Source organism: Lactuca sativa, chromosome 4 (genome assembly GCF_002870075.4).
Source record: "Lactuca sativa cultivar Salinas chromosome 4, Lsat_Salinas_v11, whole genome shotgun sequence".
NCBI classification, from domain to species: domain Eukaryota; kingdom Viridiplantae; phylum Streptophyta; class Magnoliopsida; order Asterales; family Asteraceae; genus Lactuca; species Lactuca sativa.
This window is the reverse complement of record NC_056626.2, coordinates 90,054,015-90,061,303: the sequence shown is the minus strand read 5'-3', so window position 1 is coordinate 90,061,303 and position 7,289 is coordinate 90,054,015.

Sequence of the window (7,289 nt, the reverse complement as noted above, 5' to 3'; positions counted from 1 at the left end):
AACAAAATGACATATCAGAACAGACCCGGATCAGACCTAACAGCAAAGATGCCATCCTTTCACATAGATAAAGCCCTTATCAGTGAGGTTGGTCTTCTTAAGAAAGTTATCCAACTCAATTTGTGAACTTTTGGAACTGGTTTGGGGTCCGTTTGTGTTCTATAACTCCAGATATGAGTTTTACAAAATGACTACAGATCTGATGGAAAACAGAATCGTAGCCACCCGTGATTCCTTTTTGGCTTATCCACCCTTCTCCTTTTGAAACACATTTTAAGATGTGTTCATCATCCCAATTCAGTCCCCATGATAATGGTAGTACTAAAAAGGGTTAGGGATCATTAGGATTTCATTTATCCACAAGGATGTAATAATAATCAACATGAAAATAAACATAAGCACATAAAATCATCATTCTCCCTTTTAGGGTTTCCATGATCTTTTGCCACATGTAATCCCCTAGATCCATCATCCACCATATATGGGGTGAAGATAGGATCTTGAGATGATGTATAAAATACAATTACAAATAAAATAAGAAGGAGAAGAGGTGAAGATGAAATCATAAAACTAGAACAAGGTTATGAATCAAGTTGTAAGAAAGGATAAGGAGGTTCATACCAATACAAATCAAGGCTGGAAATGAACAAGAATTAAGCTCCAAACAGCCCCTTGGCTGCTCTTGATCCCAAAGAGAGTGAGAGGGACGATTTTTGAGAGAGAGGGAGGGTTTAGAGTGTTTTCCTTGTGTGTGTTCCAAATGATTCAATTTACACATTAAGTACTATTAACTAGATGGACTTTGCAAATAGGCCCATAGCCCATGGACTTCAATAAAAGTAGTTTACAAGATGATCAAAAGAGTCCAATAACATAAGAAATCAGACATTGGTTAAATAAATTAACCCAAGGTTACAAGGATAATTAAATTAAAATAACCAAACGTACCGAGAAAACCCAGGGCGTTACAACAGAATAGTGAAGAACTATCATTTCAAGTGGAAGAGCTCGAATTAAATGAAGGGCACTCGGAAGGAGGAAACTTCAGTGGATCTGGTGGTCAAGCCAACCCACCGATAGTTAGAAAAAACAACCAAGACGGAGGGAATGATGGAATGGGATGCAAGTACAAGGACTTTTTGACTTGCAAACCATCGACCTTCACTGGAAAGGATGATCTGTCACACCCCAAAACCAAGAACAGCAGAAACGTTCTGGGGAAGAGGACGTCAAGTATAGTATCACAACACCATATAATAGTAAACAAGTAAACAACATCATCCATTGCATTAATAATATAATTTTAATAGAAGTGTGTTCTGTGGTTTATAAGACACCAAAATATGAATCAAAATAAAGATGAGTCTTGTATGCGCTCCATCTTCTCAAAATCTGGCATCGGTAACTGTCTACTGATGACCTGAGAATACGAGTTATCTTGAAAGAGATTATCAGCATTAAAGCTGGTGAGTTCATAAGTATTTAGTGTCATAATTTGTATGAAAACGTTTGAAACAGTGTTTGAAGTTCGAGTTTGTAAACGTTTGTAGTAAAAGTATGTGAATTTTTTTAAAGGTTTGTTACTCCTAGAAAATCCTATATTTTCTACTAAAAGTAGCCTTCTACCAAGGCACGACTGTTATGTATGTTTGTTCCTTGTAAAAGTGTATAATTTTCCTAAGTGTAACTATCATTATCAAAATATAGTTTGTACATTATTGTTTTAGTGAAGTGGTCACAAAATAAATGTAAAGGGTAAATTAATGTAGCACTATAGTGTTGTATTGTAATAACTACTGTTGTACTAACTACCTTAAACCAGATTTATATTAAGGTATTATGTGACTAATTGCACCATACTATCATGTAGCACCTGGTTCTTGGTACATATTGTTTTATTAATTCTTTAAAATGTTTTGCATTTTGGCCTTGGACTCGGCGAGTTGAAGGACCAACTCACCGAGTAAAAGGGGGATGAGATGCAGGGTTTAAGCAGTGGACTCGACGAGTAGGCCATGTCTGGACAAAAACCCTAACCCGAGGGTTTGCACCCTATTTAAACACCTTAACTCGGCCTCCTTTGTCCCATTTGCTCCCAGAAGACCCCCATAGCAAACCCAAGCCGTTATTGAAGCAATCTAAGGGATTTGGAGTGATTTTGGTGCTTTTGTGATCCAAGGAAGGAAGGAAAAGCTTGAAAGATCAAGAGGAGGCTAGAGGGATCCAATTTTGAGCATCATTTGCAGTCTATAGAAGGTATAAAGTCTATACCTTATTTTTTCTTTTGATAGATCCCATCTTGTGGAGTTTTAGGGCTTTTCTAAGCCATTTTGGTCACCAACCATGATTGCAAGCATGGTTAGGGGTTGATGTTTCAGATCTAGGTCCTTAGAGGGGTTACAAGGCAGAAAGGAGTGGCTTTTGCACTCAAAGAAGGCCCCATGCATTGTAAGAGCTTGTTTTAGGACCTTTTGAGCTCAAAGTCCCATGCAAGCACGTAAAGGTTGTAACTTTATGTGCTAGATCGATTGTAGAAGCATAGATCTATCTTTTGATGAAGGGTTGTACATCAGAAATCGAAGATTTAGTGAGAGGATGTGACCGACTCGACGAGTCCAAGGTTTCTGTCCCATATCAGTTGAGGGTCAAAAGGACCCAGTTGAGTGTGGAAAGGTTTTAAGGGGTCCCGGAAAGTGATCCAACGTTATGGACTAAGCCATTGTTCTGGAAATTCATGGGACTCGGCGAGTGCATGAGCAGACTCGGCGAGTCCAAGGCAATTTTCTTAAGGATGAAGATGAACTCGATGAGTTGTTCATATAACTTGGCGAGCAAAGGTCAGGGCCTGTGTACCAGTTGAAGTTGAACTCGACGAGTTGTTCATACAACTCGGCAAGTCAGATGAAGATTCAGTATCTCACACCCCCAAACCAAGGATGGCGGAAACGTCCGGGGGTTGAGGACTTCATGTATAGTATCACAACAACGTGTATAATAGTGCTCAAAGTAATTACAACCATCATAAATATAATTGAAAAAGTTACACCAATGTATATATTTACATATTTCAAATGAATTACATTATGATGACAAAATGAACTGTTTGACGATTTATCGTCTCATCCTCAAAACGTTGTTAATTTCCTATTTCACTGAATTCCTGAGAATACAAGTAGTTTTGAAAAAGTGTCAACACAAAGGTTGGTGAGTTCATGAGCTTTTGACATTAAGAGTTTGAAAATCGATCTTTGTAAAGAGATGTATGTTACCAAGAAAAATCCAATATGTTCCTTATAAAAGTTATGTGGTCCTAACTACCAGGACCGAAAATGAACAAGTATTTGTCATACTTAAAGATATAAAAGTGGTTTCAAATTGGCTTAAAACCCTTTCTGATTTGAGAAAACTCCCGTAATGAATGGTGTGTAGTCTTAAATACCAAGACTAAAAATATACAGCAATATCTGTAATTATTGATATAAAAAGTGATTTTAAATCGACATAAAACCGTTTTTGATATGAAGGTGTATAAGTATTTTTCCATACTTAAAGTAATTTCAGTGAGCTAAATCGACATAACTCACTAATTTAAAGTTAGAACCCGTAAATCTTATGATTTGTTAATACCACATGTGAGCTATCATAACCATACTTGACTTAGACGGCCTCGTAATTGCGACGTTCTTCAGGCGTCGCGAAATTGAAATGACACTTGTCACCACAGACCTGCCGGTCTAGCTGTTGCAAGCAGCTCAAGTGTGGGTTTGTCAAACCCAATATAGATCTGTACACAACTATCACGTTCTCCCTACAACAGACTCTGGTTACAATTTAAAGGACTTTTTGAATTGGTTACTTTGGAAGTAACCCGAAGTGAATGATTCACAAATTTATTCATTAACAGATTTACGTGAACTAAACTGAAAAATTTTGGTAAATAAGTTTGAGAAGTAAATGATACATAAAATATACCTATTATAGTTTATCGAAAACGTTTGTAATGTATAAGAACTCTTTTATGAAAATGCATTAGTGTTTTGAATCCATAAACTATGCTCATTATAGCTTATTATACGTGTTCTAAATGAATGAATAATCTTATCATGAATGACTAAGTTTTAGTTTATGATGATAAATTAACAAGGAAACACATTCAATATTTAGAACTTATTGTCATCAACTTTGCTCAACATAATACAAAGTGTTATGAAAGTTATTTGTTGTTAATTGAATTTAACCTTTCTGCGCTGTTTTAGAAAAGTCATAGTAAATCATACGAAGTCAAAAACTAAATCCTTAAATTCTGAGAGTTCCCAAAAAATTTCTAGTTTACTCATAATTTCTATCATGATTTTTAATGACCTCCAACTTGGGTGAAAAAGTCCATAATCACAGACTCGTCCGGATTGGTGTTTGAAATGATAGGCAGTTTTGTAAAAATTACCATAAATTGTAGAAAAATCGTATGGATATGTACAAGTAGTCATTTAAAGCTAAGAACTGTAACTACTTGCACCTAAAACAGTTTTGAAAACAAACATGTGTAAGTTGTCCAAAATAGTCTGTGAATGGAGTCCAACTTTTCTGATGAAAGCTCTTAGAAAATTTTAGTTATATTCTTGGTGTTTTAACTTGTATTCCCCCCCCCCCCCTAAAACTTGAGAAAACATGAAAATGTAGGGGTATGAACTCACCTTGAGTGATTTCAGAAGATGGATGATGGAGAAAAGAAGTGTTCAACTCAAGAACACTTTGGGAGATTGCTTGAAGATTCGAAGATCTAACACCAATAGGATGGAGTTTGTGTAAGATATCTATGATTTGAGTAGGAGGAAGTGAAATAATCATATGGAGGATGTTAAAAATTAGAAAAAGTAGAAGAAAAGCTTGGAGTATAGTCTTGAATCTCGAATTTTAGAGAGAGAAAATGAGAGAGAATGAAGTTTGTTCTTGATGGAAGAATGAGAGGAAATGAAAGAAATGTGAGGAGCGAGGAGAGTTTTCTAGCCTTTGACCAATTATGTGGTTGGAAAAAGGTGGGAAAGGTACAATGAAGTGATTAGATATGGGCTGATGGAGAATAGTGACATGGAGTGGGTATGGGAGTGGTTGCTTGTGTCATAGAATAAAGAAAAGTCAACACTCCACCTCTTGTACTTCACCCACTCTTCTTGGATAAGGTTTATCCCAAAAAAACGTGGATAATTAATAAATATGGGGCCTTATATGTTAAAATAAAGTTTTGGGTGAAAATCCCGCGTTAAAACAATTAAAAACGAAGCTAAAATGAAGTCATAGTCGAAAACCGTGAAGCAATGCTCTTCCTGCGAGGCTTCTCATAAGGGGGCCGAAGGTTCGGTCCCTTCTGGTGCTGGGCGGAAGCGAAGTGAGGCGAAACAACAAGAAGCGAAATGGTAGGCTCGGTCCGAAGCATCAGGAGCAAAATTGACCGAAATGAATAGTAACTTCGGGTTCGGGCTTGTGCGAGGTTCGGGCCCGAGAGCACCCTTCGGGTTCGGTTCAGCAGCCTTCGAGTTCGGTCCAAGAGGGTTCGGTCCCTAAGAGGACTTTCGGCCCTAAGAGCGGTTTCGGCTCCTTAAGAGGGGTTTCGGGTCCTTAAGCCTATTTTACTCGTTTTTACCCCATTTCAAGCCGTTTTTGACCTGGTTAAGGGTCGGGATGGCCCGAAAGACTATAAAAAGTTTAAGGAACTTATGAGAGAGATTTGGGAGAGATTTCACATACTTGGAGAGATTTCTCATACAAAGAGAGATTTGGGAGAGATTTCACACACTTGGAGAGATTTGGGAGAGATTTCACATACTTAGAGAGATTTGGGAGAGATTTCACATACTTAGAGAGATTTGGGAGAGATTTCACATACTTAGAGAGATTTGGGAGAGATTTAACATACGTGGAGAGATTTGGGAGAGATTTCACATACTTAGAGACATTTTGCAGAGAATTGACATACGTGGAGAGATTTGGGAGAGATTCTCGATAAAGAGAGATAGAGTGAGAACGATTGAGAGGGGTTTCATGTGTGGCATTTGTGAGTGTCCGGCTACGCGATGCGAGGTCCGTAAACCCCGTTAAGCCTTGTTTAAGGATCTTACACACTCCCGATGAGTATGCCACATTGTTTTATCAGTTTGAATCGTCGCTTACCATAGTTTTAGGTTAAGGAGATCTAGATGTACGTACTTTTCGATTTATGATCTCTTATAAGAATAGCGAGTTGTTTAGAAATTACATAACGTAAACTCTAGTACCCACGGGCAAATTGAGTCGAACGGTTTGACTTGTTGACTTCAATTGACTTTGACTTGAACGGAAATTGATGGTTATCACACAGTCGATGTTCAATTAGAAGGAAAAATCGTCAAGTTATCGCCTAACTATACGAGTAGAGACTGGTATAAGAACAAATGGAAGGATAGGGACTCGGTGAGTTTGCGAGCCAACTCGACGAGTCAGGTCAACTGGAAGTTGAGTTTGACTTTGATTTGGTCAGGGGTAAAATGGTCATTTTACCCTAAGAACAGTTACCATTGTATGACTAAGTGCTTTGTGGGAATTATAGCCAAAGGATTTCCGGAGCAACAGCGGCAGTAGTTAGAGGATTCTCGCACAGATCAACAGCTACTACGAGGTGACTTACCTTCCAGTAGCGTGAGTTTACATCCATAATGTCGGCCCACCAGTAGGAGTTGTATGTTAGATGATTGTCTTTGTGATATCATCTAGGTTTGCTACCACCTGATATGTTATATGTTGGCATGATATGTTATATGTGATAGTAGTAGAGTTCGGTTGTTAGGACCGAAGGGTAGGTCAGACACCCCAGATATGTCTGACAGTATGTGATGATATGTTTATATGCTGGCATGATATCTTATATGTGATAGTGGTAGTAGGAGGGGAATAGCCCCCAAGTTCGGTTGTTAGGGACGAAGGGTAGTTCGAACATCCCAGATATGTTTGATAGTATGTTTATGTTATGATACATGTGATAGTAGCAGTAAGGGGTGGAATAGTCCCCGAGGGTCGGCTTTTAGGACCGACGGGTAGGTCAGCACCCCAGTATGGCTTAATATGGGTAGGTCAGCACCCCAGAATGGCTTGACATGGATAGGTCAACACCCGAGAATGGCTTGACACGAGTAGGTCGGCACCCCAGAATGGTCGTACGGGTAGGTCGGCACCCCAGAATGGTTGTACCAGGTAGGTCGGGCGCCCTAGAATTGTCGGGCAGTATGAATGCTATGTGATTGTATGGTATGTGGTAC